The sequence below is a fragment of the Gorilla gorilla genome, chromosome 3 (genome assembly GCF_029281585.2).
Source record: "Gorilla gorilla gorilla isolate KB3781 chromosome 3, NHGRI_mGorGor1-v2.1_pri, whole genome shotgun sequence".
Taxonomy (NCBI): domain Eukaryota; kingdom Metazoa; phylum Chordata; class Mammalia; order Primates; family Hominidae; genus Gorilla; species Gorilla gorilla.
This window is the reverse complement of record NC_073227.2, coordinates 114,369,373-114,386,405: the sequence shown is the minus strand read 5'-3', so window position 1 is coordinate 114,386,405 and position 17,033 is coordinate 114,369,373.

The window sequence follows — 17,033 nt, the reverse complement described above, 5'->3', positions numbered from 1 at the left end:
CTGATAGCCTTTATCCCTTTCTTATAAAATAGAATTCCTAAGGTTTACCTGTGTACATGATTGCCAAACAGAGACTACATTTCCCAGCCACCCTTGTAGCCAAGTGTAGCCATGTGATTAGGTCCTTACCAAAGATCCAGGAGTGTTATGTACCATTTCTAGGATGGGCTGTGCCCTTAAAAGAAATTGTCTTGGGCGCTCTGCTTTTCCTCCTTTTCCACAGTCTGGGAGCTGGTGAGAAGTGGACCAGCCAACTTGGGCCATCCTGTAATTGGATACAGAAGCTACAGGTCAAGAATGGCAGAGCCACCCTATTAGCCTTTGACTATATGCCTCTGAACTGTTCAAAGAATGAGTAATATGCTTCTATCACATTTAAGCTGTTTTTCTTGATTTGGGTTACCTGTAAAGCATACTTTGAGGCAAGGACTTGGATGCAGTTAGTTTTTGGGGGAAGTCATCTTAGGAAGCAAAGGCAGGAGAGATAAGGTAATAAAGAATGCAGTAACGTGTGGGTAACTGCTATGGTCATATCCCATTGGGGACCCTCCAAGAAGCTCCCCTTAAAATCACCCATCAGTAGGTGGGGATGTGGAGACATTTATCAACTGACTCTTACCCACTGGATGAGGATGTCTCCTCCTCAGGGTATTTGCTACCTAAAATTGTCAGCATTCTGGAAACTATCATCATGTGCTGCTGCAGGTGAAGTAGTCAGTGTTATGGGTGGCATAAATGGTGCTTTAGTAATAGCATACTATTCTTGGAGGTATGTTTTCTCAAGTAAAAATAGCTCAGCTATTGTAATTAAAATTGACTACTTCTAATAAGAAAATTATAATTTTTATTGTTTTGTTCCTGAGATATGGGACTCCATCTTTTTCTTTTTTTTTCTTTTTTTTTTTTTTTTTGAGACGGAGTCTCTCTGTCGCCCAGGCTGGAGTGCAGTGGCGCGATCTCGGCTCACTGCAGGCTCCGCCCCCCGGGATTCACGCCATTCTCCCCCCTCAGCCTCCCGAGTAGCTGGGACTACAGGCGCCCGCGACGGGACTCCATCTTTTTAAAAGGTATGTACAGAATGAAGAATACTACTTTATGGAATAAGAATAAGCATAGTAGTTTTTTAGCCACAAAGTCTTGATTTATTTACATTAACTTCAAAAATTTAATGTGAAAACTTTGACTCATCATGGCTGTAATTTAAGTAATTAACAACTGTTTCATTATTTGGTTAAATTTTCAAGGTCTAGTTGATGATTTCTTCCACTGTTTATTTTGGACATTCTGGCCTCATGGATTAGCTAATTGTACCATAAATTCTCTGTTTTATTTTTTAAAATTTTTTGTTTTTTTGGTCATACTGCAGATTCCCAGGCATCATACCTCAAATATTTGTCCTAGTAAATATAAAATCTGTTTCATGTTGGAGTAAAAGTTATGTGCTCAGTATGTGGCCTTTGACTTCTCATTTAAGGGCACAGTAGGTGTAAATTAATATATCACAGCACAGCTTTTCTGAGGGCTATAACTAGACTGTGCCTACTGCTGGTTTGCAGTGGAGAAAATTGTCTTCTAAAAGAGCAACAACTTTGTGCTTGCATCCACAATTTAAAGATATCTTTCTCGGACGTAGCATATGTTTAACAGCTTCTACTCTGTAGAGCTTTTAAGAGAGGTATTGGAGAAGTTCAAGAATTTCAGGTAAGAAATTATTTATCCTTACATTCCTAACAATTAGGAGGCTTAATTTTTTCTTACTAAAATTTGAAAAATACACATTTTGGGAGATATTAGTAAAAGATCTGATAAACATCGCAAAGTTATTTCAGAGGGACACGAGGAAATGCCAAAAATATTTTGAAATTATTTTTAGAAAAAAGGATATAAATGGAAACCAAAGAATCCCATTAAAAATGAATGACCCCTTTCTTATTTTTTTGAAAGCAATTCTCTGATTACTACATTTGGAGGTACCATCAAAACTAGTTTTAACATACACCTAAGATTCTGGAAACTAGATTATATAGTTATTTCCTCCATTGCAATGGGAGTGACAAAATCCCTTACTACTAGATTTTGTAGCTAATGCCCAAGCCATGCCTTAATGCCCATTATTCCTTAAATATTGAACATTTAAATATCAACTATATAACTAAGGTAAACACTTCTAATGGCAAGAATAACATGGAAGAATACATGATCAAAGTGTGATAGCTAACTCTGAATAAAATGGTGTTGGTGTTTGCTTTCAGGGTAAATACTTTATAGAATATCCTACAAGATAAAGTTGTGGGAAGAGTTATTTCTATACATTGTTTATGGGAGTATCAGTTGGTGTAAATTTACATATAGAATAATTTGGTAATATCTCTCAAAATTAAAATAAAATGTATTTGGCCCATCAATCTGCAACTTTATCCTACTTGAATCAATAATACAAAATATTACAAAACATTGTATTACAAAAAGTACAAAAATATGTGTACATGGATGCTCATTTCAGTAAATTATAATGTGAAAACTTGAAACAAGTATACATCAGTAGGAAACTGTTGAGTAAATTTTGGTAAAACCATACTTACAATAACATTTCACTATTACAAAGAATGAAGTCTAGTTTTATGTGCCAACATGAAAGGCTTTCCAACATGTATTTTTAAGGGAGAAAAAATGATGCAGAACAACAAGCACATTATATTTCCACATGTATAAAATAAGTGTATGTGTGTTTGTGAGTCTGCGTATTTGTAATTTGTATATGTACCCAACATTTCTGTGATGAGACCCAAGAAACTATTAATATTCAGAGAATGAGACTGGAGGTTGAAGTAGAGCTCTTTATTTTTATTTTGCTGCCTTCAGTCTATTTGAATTTATTTTTAAAAAATCATGTGCAGTAAAAAAATAAACAGTTACATGTTTTGAAAAACAGCTATTTTTATAGACCACCAACTTATTAATGAAGGGAATATGGAGAAACACAGAAACAGAAGCTCATTGATACACTAATATTATTTAACTTCCCTAAGAAAAGACTTAGGTAAACCTATACTTGATAATTTTCTGTTCTTTCTAATTTTATTTCTTTTCATTCGGTTTGGTTTGATTATTTAGCTTTGTTTTGTAGAGATTTGTCCTGATCCTTTCTTTATAAAATTATACTATCTTACTAAAGAAGTCTTATATAAAATATAACCAAATTTAGCAGAAACGTGTTAGCATTTTTCCATTATGTTGTTATAAAACAGTAAATAACAAAAAAAGCCACAGGCAAATTCCATTGTGGCATATTCTCCATTGTGAGTACAATGATAGGGGGGCCATGGAGTTACCTGGCGATTTGTTGACAGTGGCCTTGGCGGGCATGATGGGCTTCTGTCTTTCCTTATTGTACTTAGGCTCTGAAGATGTAGCCTAACTATGATGTAAATAAAGTGTCTCGGAAAATTCCTCACCAAGAAGGGTCCTGCTTTGCCATCCAAGTTACATGGGTCCTTTGAGAACCACTTCTAGTTTAGAAGGAGAAGCTTATTTGTTTTATGAAATTTCTATTAGAGAAATATTTTAAAATACTTTTATTGTAATTTATATTTTGGAAAGTGCTGAAAAGCATAAAGGGGCAAAAGGCAATCCTTCTGTTCATCAATCTTAGTCAAATACAATCCTACCATCCAGAGACAAGTGTTACTATTTCGTGATATAACCATTCAGTATTTTAGTGCATTTTTAAAAATCCTGTATTACATGCATCATCTTAGTGCTTAAATTATCATATGCATTCCTATTATTGTTAAAATCTTTTTCCTATACATATTTTTTTCATGGATTTTTAATATTTCACTCTGAATTTATCATAATTTGGGTAATAATTCATCTAAATTTGGATATTTAAGTCAATTTCATTTAAAACAATTTAGCCATTATAAAGAATGCCACCACAACCCCTTTTTATTAATAATTTTTATTTATAGTTCTGATTATCATTTTTATTTCATTTACCTTTTTTAATTTTGAAAAGAATGTTTAGTAATTTTAGTTTTAGAATAACTAGGGTTAAAGTGCATGAGCATTTGAAATGATCTGAATATATATATATGTATATATTTATACATTATGTATCTATATCAGTGGTTCTCAACCAGGGACAATTTTGCTCCTCTGTCCTCCCCTCCTCCCCAAGAGGCATGTGGCATTATCTGGAGACATTTTTGATTGTCATGACTTGGGGGTTCTTCTGCTGCTCCTGCCTAATGCGCAGAAGCCAGGGGAGCTACTAACCACTCAGCTTCCCACAATGAAGAATTATCCACTCCAGAAATAGCAATGGTACTGAGTTCGAGAAACTCTAAGATAAATACCTATATATCTGTATATATCTGTCTCTATATACACACCTCAATATCAAAATGTATAAATCAAATAAATAAACAGCATCTGCCTCTGTATATGTATCTGTCTTCTGTCTACAAATTCACTCCCAATATAAATGTATTAATGTATTAATTTACCAATGAAATTATCAATAATGGTTTTGTTAAATATATAAGCAGAAAAGTTATTTTTCATTTTAATAAAATTAATCTTTAAAAAACAATTAATTTTTAAATTATATTTATTCTCTTAATCTAGTCTTTCTGATTTCATCCCCTGATGAATGTAGGGAAATCAGTTTTCTTTTTTAGTCACCAGTGACTTATAAAAGGCAGAGTTGGAAGGACAGTGATATCTTCAGCTTTTAAATTCCTGGGTCACACAATCTTTCCCTCAGATGGAAAATGAACAAATAAGAGGAAAAGTCATAACACCACCTTAAGTGGTGTTATGGCATTTACAGCTATTATAATTAGATATTAAGAGCCATTAAAAATTATATTGGGACCAGTATATAAAGAGCAAATTTGGAATCAATTTTAAGTTAAATGGATGGTCCTTTGAGTTACACAGATGACTGTCACACCCTCAACAAAAGAGAGAGAGGCCATCTATACTTTTATTTTTTATTTTCTTTTTAATTTTTGTTTTTGTTTTTTTTTTTGAGATGGAGTCTCATTCTATCTCCCAGGCTGGAGAGCAGTGGCGCTATCTCTGTCTCTTGGATTCAAGCGATTCTCCTGCCTCAGCTTCCCATGTAGCTGGGAATACAGGTGTGTGCCACCATGCCTGGCTAATTTTTGTGTTTTTAGTAGAGATGGGGTTTCACCACGTTGGCCAGGCTGGTCTTGAGCTCCTGACCTCAGGTGATCCGCCCACTTCGGGCTCCCAGAGTGCTGGGATTACAGGCATGAGCCACTGCACCCAGCCTATACTTTTATTAAAACCAGTATTAGCAGCTCTTTGGCTTTTTAGGAAGCTTATATTTTATAATTGGTACTTCGGTAATACTCAAAATTTGGCAAGCCTTGTGACATTATCTTTAATTTCTGTTGTTACTGTTTTACTCACTTTTTTTTCTTTCTTTCTTTTTTTTTGTTTTACTCACTTTGAAAAAGAGTTTGATACTAACAGTCTTAGTCCTACCCATTTTGGAACTAAACCTTCATTTATTTATTGTTTATTGAACATCTAAAGTATAATATTACATCTTGCCTTTCAAATGTCATTCCCATGATAATTGGCCAGTATTTTAAAGACATATTAGAATCACCACACATCTTTAAACTGACCTTCACAATTTCCTGCTTTCCCCTTACCCACAATCATATCTCCTGTGGATAAGGAGATTATGTAGAACAGGGCTTGGTTCTGCCTATATAGAGTTACTGCTATTTCCTTTAGTTTTCTTTTTCATTAAAAACAAATGAACAAACAAATCAATTTATTACTTATTTTAAACACAATTTTAACACAATATGTTCTAGTTTTCTACAGAAAAATATAAAATATAGACAGGCAGAAAGAAAAATCATTCATTATTGCATCACCTGCAGGTACACTTAAAGTTTAATACTACTTATCATTCTGTTTTTATATAAGACTGTATATATATTTTGTGAACATCTGTTCTTATCAATATACCATTCCGTTGTATATAAATGCCATGGCTTAGGCTTAGTTAAACAGTTCCTTAATATTGGGTAATTTAGGTAGTGACTGATTTTTATAAATTATTTCACGACAATGAACTTTATATGTCCATGTCTTTACATATATCAGATTCTTTCCTCAGGATAAATGCCTCATGCTAACATTGGTCATTGGACTGAAGATTTTAAAGACCTTAGATTCATGCTGTCAAACTGCTTCTGGAACAGTTACACAAATTTACTTTCCTTATAACGTAGCTTCTTTATAATATTTTCTTTAATTTTAATAATTGAATCTCAAATTATATACTTAAAAATAGTTTAATAATGAATTATATGTATATCCTCTATTTGAAAACAAACTGTGATTTCTTTCACAGCAAGGTGAAACCAATTTCTCCTTGATGGCTAGATATTATGTAGTCAATCAGAAATGAATAACATTGCAATACTGGGATTGAAGCTTGTGAAAGAAGTATCAAGTGAAATAAAAATTAAGAATACTTCTTTACCATTATGTACAAATTTACTTTTGACACCAACTGCATTTATCAGAGGTATGCATAATGAATTCTGAATTTTGTTCCATAAAGTTCCTCAGTGCTTCAGCAGTTCTTAGAATGTTTTCTTTTAACAAAATTTTTTAGCTTACTAAACAAATTATAAAAGAGACACAAATTCATGTATGCTATAAATTGTTTAACACTAGTAGCTATAATGTGTGAATTGTGCTGCTAGGTTAACTATTTTGTGCATATTACGGATTAAAGCTGCCAGGGAAGGTTTTATTATGATTATGATTATGAAAAGTTTCATACATGTGCTCAAATAGGTAGACTAGCCATCTCAGCTTAATTGAGTACTCAGAGATTTCAAGGGTAACTTGAACTGGTAGCATTTGCAGCTGTGCCTATATAGCTTTAAATAATGAAGATAAAATGCAGGGAAAAAATGAATACTGATGACTATACATGAGAAATGGACTACAGTTCTCATGTATAGTCATCAATTCATCAAAATTCTCATTAATTAGCTTCATAAACCAGAAACCTTAAGTATAATCCAATAAATTCTTCCACTTTAGGTGTTGCTTGATGTAAGGGCTCTATTCCTTAAACTATTTGAAGGACCATTAAAAAGGGGATATGACTAGCAAATTACACCATCAAGGGTTAATATAGAAGCATAAGTAGGACCTATTTGTGTTACTTTCCTCAGAAGTCAGAAAGAAAATATATTTTTAAAAAGGAGAAGGGAGTCCTTACTCAATTTTTGCACAACTAGATTCTCCCCTTTGTGTACAGGCAGTCTTTGTTTTACACAGGAGTATGGGGACAATAAAAATAACTGTGCAAAATTGATTTTAATAATGGGAAAAATGAAAATTGTTCTGTCATCTTTATTTTCCTCAAAACATTAAAAACTGTCTTACTATTGGTTATATATGTATATATAGGGTTATGATGCATAAAGTTATATATATACATGGTTATACATGTATAGGGAAATTAAAAAAGTAAAACTAATATTTTGTGCACTGTAGCTTAAAACATTAAAAATACTGAGAATCAATGTGTTTTGTTTGTTTGTAAAAGCTTCCCATGTGTTTGTAGTTGACCAGTGCTTGTCCTCTTGTTGCATAACTTACAGTTGCCTTGGCAAATTTCCAAACACCTTTTTTAAGTAGATGGTTCAGCTTCCAACATTTTATTCTATTCACTTTTGATGTTGTAAATTATCTCTGAGAATTCCTTTTATGTGAAACTTTTTGCTAGAGTGACTTCCTCTGGGATATGAACATCTTCATCCTTTTCACTACAATCGTTTTTCTCATTTGTTTGCCTTCACTAAGTTCCTCTTGCTAGAGTCTCTCTAATGGCAACTGTCTACACACACAATTGACTATTTTTCTATAACTCCATTTATGTGTGATTCTAATTTCACTTCCAGCTTTATGGTTTTGTTTTTTAAATAATTCCAGCACTTGCATCTTTGTTGGCTAATTCCTTCTTTTGATTATCCATTTTTGTAAAAAGTCACCTGTTTGTTGCCGTGAGACAAGGACACGACATGACTGTGCGTGACCTGAATAACAAATGCTCAGTGATCGATCACCAACGGACTTTGAAAGAAGTGATGTGATTGTTCACTGATCATGGTACACATCTGTTATTTATGTAGTGATTTGTGGACTGAAGAGCTGGCAGCGAAGTTTATACTTTATGCAATTACTCACATTTAATATACCGTGGTAACTGAAATTTGAATCATGTTGTTGGGGGACAGTTGTTATTTAACTAATCCATGGTAACTGAAGTTCATGTGTATGGGAACCATGCTGAGTCAGGAATGCCTGTATTCCCTGCTTAAACTGGAATACCACAGTTCCCTCTGAGTTTGAGACTGTAGTGAAATGAATGAAGAATGATCACAAAACAAAGAGAATGTCTAAATATGTGTTTAATTTGCACATGCATGCAATTTTTGACACAATATCAGGGTCCAACATTTTTGTTTGTAAGCTATTTACAGTTTCTATTTCCTGCATCACTGCTGTTATTATTTTGTAAATTTTAAGTATCAAACATGTAAGTTTCAGAAATATTCAAACAATACCAAGACATTTTAATACTTTCACTATATACATCTTTAGTTAAAGCAACATAGAGTATTTAAAAAAATTTGTTTTGAAATAATTATAGGTTCACAATCTACGGGAAATTGAAAAGGATAGAACAGAGAGAGCTTGTATACCTTTCACCCAGTTTCCTCTATTGGTTACTTCTTATATACTTATAATACAATATAAAAACTGGGAAAATGGCATTGGTATTACATATGTGTATAGTTCTGTTACTTTAATCACATGTGTAGATTTGTGCAAGCAATCAAGATGCAGAACTATTCCACCATCACAGAGATCTCCTTCTTGCTACTCCTTCATAGCTTCACCCTTTATCCTTTATCCCTAGCCCTTGGCAACTGCTAATCTGTAATTTTATCTTTTCAAAAATGACCAGAAGTTTGTTCCTTTTGATCGCCGAATAATATTATGTGGTTAGTGTTGCTTTTATGTGCGTATTAAAAGTTTGTATCTCTCCTGGAGTCTCCCTTCTAAGAAAGAAAAAAGTTTATATAAATTGTATTATACTATTTTATTCTCTTGCAACTTTTAGAAAACTCAATGTTATGTTTTTGATAGTTGTTACCTATTTCATAAATAGCATCTAGTTTTAAACATCCAATCTGATAATTCTTTAGCTCCTTATTTAAGTGTATTTGTACTTATTACCATAACTGAAGTATTTTTATTAATTTATACTATTTTATATTTAATTTTTCATTTACCTTTTTCTTGCTTGTTTCTCTCTTCCTGCTTTGGATTTTTGAATAATTGGATATTTTTATTTCCTTTTTTCTTTTATTTCCTTTATTTTGAGGTTTTTTTTTTATTCTAATGAATATCTCAACTTTTAAATATTCATACATGTTTAAAAAAATCTTTAAGTTAATAAGCATCTTTACATTTCTTGTAAGAAGCTTTTAGAATTTTAGCATACATTATTTGCATCACCCCTCAAACTTCCAAGTGAATGTTTTATTTCCATCTTTGTTTTCCCTACTACCTTCTAGTAGTCATTACTGTCATTGCTGATATTTTACATTTACTAATTTCTTTGCTCTCCATTATTTCCTGAGTTCAGTTTCCTTCTTACCAAAGTTCACTTATTAGTAAATCTATTGGTGCAGTTTGTAACTGGCAAAAAGCTATCTCAGACTTTGAATGAGAATATCTTTAAATCACACTTTCTCTTAAATTTTTTTTATTATGTGGATGTTCAAACATATAGAAGAGTAGAAAAAAATAGAACCATGTACACCCGTGGTTGTATTATCTAGATTCAGACTGTTGAGTCTAGATTTTCACAATTTGAGTCTAGATAATAGACTCAAATTACTTGACTTTTTGCCATGCTTGCATTCTTTATACACGCAAACACACACGCCCTTTAACTAAAACACTTAAAACTAGGCCGGGCACCAGTGGGTCCTGCCTGTAATCCCAGCACTTTGAGAGGCTGAGGCGGGTGGGTCACCTGAGGTCAGGAGTTCGAGACTAACCTGGCTAGGGTGGTGAAACCCCATCTCTACCAATAAAACCCCACAAAAATTAGCTGGGCGTGATGGCACATGTCTGTAACCCAGCAACTGGAGAGGCTGACGCAGGAGAATAGCTTGAACCTGGGAGACAGAGGTTGCAGTGAGCTGAGATCACACCACTGCACTCCAGCCTGAGAGACGGTGCAAGACTGTCTCATAATAAATAAATAAATAAAGAAATGTATAGCTATCATGCTGCCTTACCCCGAAATGAAAACAGTTCAATGTGCCTCTATAAACTTGGGATAGTTCTAATTTTATTATAAAATATAAGCAACAATTCTCTAATATCAACTAACACTCACTATATGTTCATATTTTAGATTGTTCCAAAATAGTTTTTTAACCTCTTTTTTAAAACCGGGATCCAACCAAAAACTGCACACTATGTTTATTTGTTATATATCAGAAATTTTTTAAATCCAGCAAAAGATCTTCCCTCTATTATTTTCATGACATTGAGTTCTTGAAGATATCGGACCAGTTGTTTTGAAAATGATCCATTTACTGGATTTGTTTGATTACTTCTTCATAGGATCTTTTAACCTATTCTTTGTGTTTCCTGTAACTTTTTCATCTTACCTTTGAATGATATTTTAACTGGTTACAGAATTCTAGGTTGACAGTGTTTTTTCTTGAGCATTATTCTCTGACCTCTATTTTTGACTGATGATGAGTCTATTGAGAGACTAATTATTGTTCCTTTGCAGGCAACCTATCTTTTCACTCTGATTGTTTTTAATATTTTATTTCTAGTCTTGGTACTTTGTAGTTTCAGCAAAAGGTGTTTTGGAGTATATTTATGTTTGTTAGTATGTCTTGGGCTCTTCCAAAGAGAAGATAACAATAATAAACTTCAAACCAGGATTCTTATGATTCATCAATTATAAAAATTATCAAACATTGTCACACTGAATATGTTTCTACTCTATTCTTTCTATTATTTCCTTTTGGAGCTCCTATATTCTATATGTTGGACATTTTCATTTTCCATGCTTCTTCTCTTCCAAATTTCCCATCCCTTCACTTCTCTCACTACATTTTTCCTGGATAATTTCCTCAGAACTATCTTCCAATTCTTTAATCTAAACCTCCTAGAGCTCCATCCACTCTGCTATCTAACTCATCCTTTATGTTTTTAATTTGAATACTGAATCCTCACATTTTTCTTTTTCTTGAAGTTCAGTTTTCTGTCTTGATTTTAAAAATAATATCTGTTCTTTCCTTATAGTTTTTGTCTCCTTAATAGTTTAAAATTTACCTATTTTATAGTTTCTTTCATGTTGTCCTATTATCTGAAGCTTTTGAGTTCTAATTACCCTGTTGTTATATTGCTTATTATCATTCATTCATTTTGGAGTATTTCCTCTTCTGATTTGCAGCTTTTGAAGATCAGATCAGCTTTATTGATGACTGTATGTGTGTGTGTGTGTCTAAATCCAGATAATAATGCTGAAGGAAAATAATTGTCAATTTAGACCTCTATATACTAATGCAGAGTAGTCCTACATTTTCTTCTACCATGTATTTCAAAAATTGAATAGTTGGGAATGAATTTTTGTGCTAACTTTCTGGCTTAGGGATTTGTATGCCATAAAATAACGCAGGCTGAATCTTTACTTTTTGAAATAAATTTTTGTTTTTTAAAAACCTTGGAAAGTGTTCTTGGAAAGACAATTTCCTTTTGTGTCTTTTGAACTGGTGGATGGAGTCCTTATCTCTCCCTAAGAGGCAGCCTGTTTAGGATCTTAACTTCATGAAAGGGTCTCATTTCTACCCCTTTAGGGTGCATGAGGTCAAGGCCACATCTCTTGTCTCTGTATGGAAATTAAAACCTTAGCCTCTGGCCTCTATCTAGGTCATATAACTTGCCCACATTTCTCTGACTGATTCAGGTTATCTTGTAAGCTGCCTGCTTTGGCTTCTCTTTGACCCCTGAATGTTTTTCTTTCTTTCACTGGACATCAGCTATATATTGTCTTCCTGCTATATTTGTTCTTAGCATTTAATATATTTTTAAGTTTTATTTTAGAAAAAGTTTTTGTATAGGTCACTATGTAGCAAAATCAGCAGAATGTCAGTTCTAAATATATGAAAACTTTGACATTGTCAAAATTTTTATTTTTCATTAACATATTTGGCATTTCAGAATAAAAAATTCAAGGAATGATACAAAACACTGTTTCATAAATACTGTAAAGTGAGCAAAGAAGGGAATATAAAAAATGGGGAAAACAAGGGCCATGGATATTAAAACCAAGATGCTGAGTTCACCGACACATGGTTCTTTATATTGTATAATAATTCCAATAAATTAAAAAATGATTAAATAATACATTCCCACTGTAAATCAATCCTAATTTGTGTAATCAAAGGTTGTTTTGGAAGGTGGAAGGGAATGATGGGGAGGAAGTTAGTTATAGGTAGCTTGTCAAAACTTTGAGTTAGATTTCTTCCAGCAACAATGAAGGCAATACTTTTTATTCGGTGCTAGAGATGCATGTCCAGTGGAAAGAAATTTTTCTACTTCTCCCTTCCTGTGGAGGCCCAGGTGCATAAGGAAGGGGCAAGAGCACAATGTATGTGAAAAACCTTATTTCTAAAGAGAAGTGAGTTCAGACTAAAGAAGTGGCTTCATCAACAAGGAAAATTTTTTAGCCTTGTCACTACACAATAGGATGGGTCTAGAGAAACAAGAGATAAACCCCATCTCTTAAGGATCCTGTTGAAAAAATTGGGTGATTTTTTTCAAGGAAAATATGGTAAGAAAATATTTACTGGTGCTAAAATACCTACAAAACTTTAACTTCAAAATATGGTGTAGCTAAGAACTTAACAGCATTTGTTTTTATATTAGAATCACTCGGTTTGAATCTGAGCTCTACTACCTATTAGCTCTGTTGCCTTTGAGCAAATCATTTAAATTCACTTACCCTCAGTTTGCTTACTCATAAAATGATAATAATAACAAAATTCCATGAGTCTGGTGAGAATAAAAATGAAACAACCATGAAATATACTCTATAAAGCACTTAGCATGGTGCCTCCATATAATGATCACTAATATGTAATAGCTACTATTATGAAATCAACGCAGAGATTTATAGAAATCACATGAAGAGAAAAAGGCTTCAAAAGACTGGAAATGTAAAAAATTCATCTCTTTGAACTAACTAGTCATAATTCTGGGATTTCTAAAATACAAAAAAAAAATGGAGGAAATAATATTATCCCTATAGCTTAAAAATATTGTGGTGGGTGTTTTTATATTATGTGAGCCTCAATTTACAGAAAACTAAGCATTGTTTGAAAAGGAAAGAGAAACATTACTTTTTATGGATTAGTCTCCATGGTTGCTTTGTTAATGTGTTTGCCCTAGTAAAAATACTTTTAATTCACTTTTAATTTAATATAGAAATACTTTTACCTATTCACAAAAAAGATTGCAATAGGAGAAAGTTTTCAGGCAATGATAAATCTTCTTTCTTTCCTCTGGACAGAATTTACAGGTCCAGATAATTTTTGTAATGATTAAAAGTGTATTTCTTATGAATAAAAATTTATATTTTTTGCTATTAATTTGCCTATCCATTTTTTTCTAAGCAAATTTACATCTGCGCTAGGAAGAAAATTATAATGATTATTCTATCTTTTTGAAAAGGCAATGGTTACACTGAATCACCTGAGTTCCATCTCTGGGCAACAGGGACAAATGGTCACTTGCAGTGCAAAGATCAAGTACTGAGAGTGTGAGGTCAGCTGCTTTACACAACACCTAATGGGACTGTCATTTCTCAGGGTCCCCAGCCAAAGGCAGGGTGGCGACATGGTGTACCCATCACTAAGGTGCCATGTCTGGCATTTAAATGGGGCTCAGTAATTCCAGCGGAGCCGAGTTATTAGAGATCTAATTGCCATTGTCTAATAAATTCTTTTGAGGTCTTTGTGTATTGGTTCACTTAAGTATTCAATGTATGAAGGCTAGAAGCAGTTATTAAAAATGTAATTGTTTTGTAAATTTTTATTTTTCAATTCCAAAACACTCTCATGAATTAATAAACAGCATTCAGATAAAATAAGAATATTCATCAATAATGCAAGATTTTCTGTGTCATTGTGGGGTGGGGATATCACCTTACTGCATTGTCGATCAGAAACTCTGGGGAAATAACATTTCTTCTGTAATACACTTCCATGTTGGATATTCTAGACCATGTTTAGCTGGATAATTTTTATTTTGAACAAAATGTTTTTATTTTTATGTTCTTTCCAATAGAGATTATTTGAACTCATCACCATCCTAAGTTTATTTCAAGTTATTACTTTCTGGATTGACTTTCCAAAGCTAGCTATGAATACACAGTGGACTTTAAAATAGCAAGGCTATTTTTGTTTAAAGTGAGCAAGGATGGTGTTGTCCCCAACTACTGAAATATAACAGAGCTTTCCTAAGGCATTTAGATGTTCCTCAGAACATTGATGCATAGTCAACAAATGGCAAAATGTAAAAACTCCAAAGGGGTTAGTGCTTCCTTAGATGACCTGATTGACAGCTCTAGGCTTGCCCAGTGACACTGTCATTTGAGGGAACCTACACTTTTTTTTTCCCAGGTTTTCTGATGTCTCTTCGGTGTCACAAGGGGACAAACCCCTGTGGTACTGCCAGGCCCTTCTCTGTCAGAGGGCTAAGACCTGGGCTAATTCATTGCACTGCAGTTTAATTAAACTGCACTGGAGTTGTTTCCCTGGTAAAATAAGTGTGGGAAGAGAATGTGTGTCAAAAGGGACATGCCCCTTACTGTGTGTACTTTATTGTTACACCACAGCTAATATATTGTGGGAATTCCATGGAGTCAATGATAAACTGTATTATCGAGCTCCATAAAATAGGCATTCTACTAGTGCAGGTTACTGTAGCTCACAATTCTATTAATCCTTCTAATTTATTATATTATGGCTGTATGTGAGGTCTCATAAATTTATTATACCCCTTTCATCTAAAAAAACCCCACACGCTTGTTTCTCCTTTCAAATAAAACCTCTTATTATTTGTTGTGTCTGTCTCTAAAAATGTAATAGCCACTTGTAAGAAAATATAATTACTGGCTGAGAAATGTAAACTGATTTGACATGTCTTCTACCCTAAAATAAAAAAATTCTATTAAACCTTGCTGTATGAGTACAAATACTAGTGTATGAAGAAGACCCATTGGATTTTTATTTCCAGTTTTCTGGCAAGAAGTTCACATCTTTATGATTATCATTCTCTTCATCATTTTTATTATGACAAAAGAATTTACTTATAGTACCCTTTCTCCTTTATCATTCAGAGAAGAGGCCAATAAGAGGGCAGAGATAACATCAGGTTTGTTCGTTTCTGTATCTTTAGTGCCAAGTTCAATGCCTGACACATATTAGAGGCTCAATAAATATGTGTCAAATAAATAGGAAGGCAAATGCAATCAAATATTTTGATATTTACTTGTATAAACTTTGATATAATTTTTATCTGTATAGGCATTAACATGTTTATTAATACAGCTTTATTTTTTATCAGCTATAACTGCATAAATATTTAATTTATTGTTTAAAAGGATGACATCTAAACACATGCAGGAATAATTGTATTAAGTTATGAAATTTTGGTTGCTGTTTGTAGGCTGCACTTCCACTTAGTTTTAGAAACCAAGATACTTCAAAGTAAATGACACTTTGGAGATTAAGAATAAGCTGAAGATTCTGTGGGCTGGCCCTCATGTGATAAGAGGAAATGTAAATTGAGCTGCACTTCTTACCTGTTTTGGATCAGAATGATAACTGTGTTATTTGTAAATGAGTTGAAACAAGCTTTGACATTTTTGAATTTCAATGAGGCACCCTAGTTCTGTGTATCCTGAAGTATACAGGCAAGTGGTGAATGATACAGGAAGACTGGACACAGACTAGGAATCTGTCTACTTTATTATCTCAAATGCCAGTAAATAGTAAAAATGACCAGAGTCTTTTTAGTAACTCTTGCTTTAGAGCACTTTGTTTGAAGGGAAATTATTTGTTATAGGACATGTGGTCAGGAATGACAAGATAGATGAAGACAACTGATATTGTAAACATATTAGAAACTTGAGAGAGTAAGTCAAGCTTGGAAACAAAATTTCTGTTTCATTTAAAAATCATTTCTCTCTTCACAATTGGGGTGGAAAGAATGAGGTTGACTAATTTTCTGGTATTAGCTAAATTTCCCTTGTTTCTGTTTTGTAAATGAAGGCAGATCTTCCCTTTGATGTTATTTTTTTCTCCATAATAAGAAAGAAAAAAAAAGTCTTAAAATAGCTTCCATAAATGTGTCCAGAACTAACAACATTGGCAGTCCCAATGCCACCTCCTGTCTCATTTGGTCTTCAATGCCATGATAGTATCTTGTCATGTGACAGATGCAAGTTGTTCAGTTATTTCCAGGGAGTTAAGTGGCATAGTGGAAAGAGCTTGGTTTTGGAATTCATCACATCTGAATTTGAATCCCAGTTCTACCTTTTAATAACTGAGAATTAAAAAAAAATTACTTAGTTTTTCTGAGCCTCCATCATAGGATTTTAATGAAAAATGTACTAGATAATGTATGCCAAGTGATTAACATAGTTCCTGAGACATAGTAACTTCACAATAAATAGTTGCAATTATTTACCATTACTATCTTCACTCCCAAGTATAAAGAATAAAATGCCAAATCCTCCCACAGAAATGATATTTGAATAAAACAAGTTTCCTACTCTTGGGTTATTATTTGTTTACTTGAATTTATACAGTGTGTCTCCAAAGAACAGTGTAGTAATTGTAGATTACTAGGGGAGC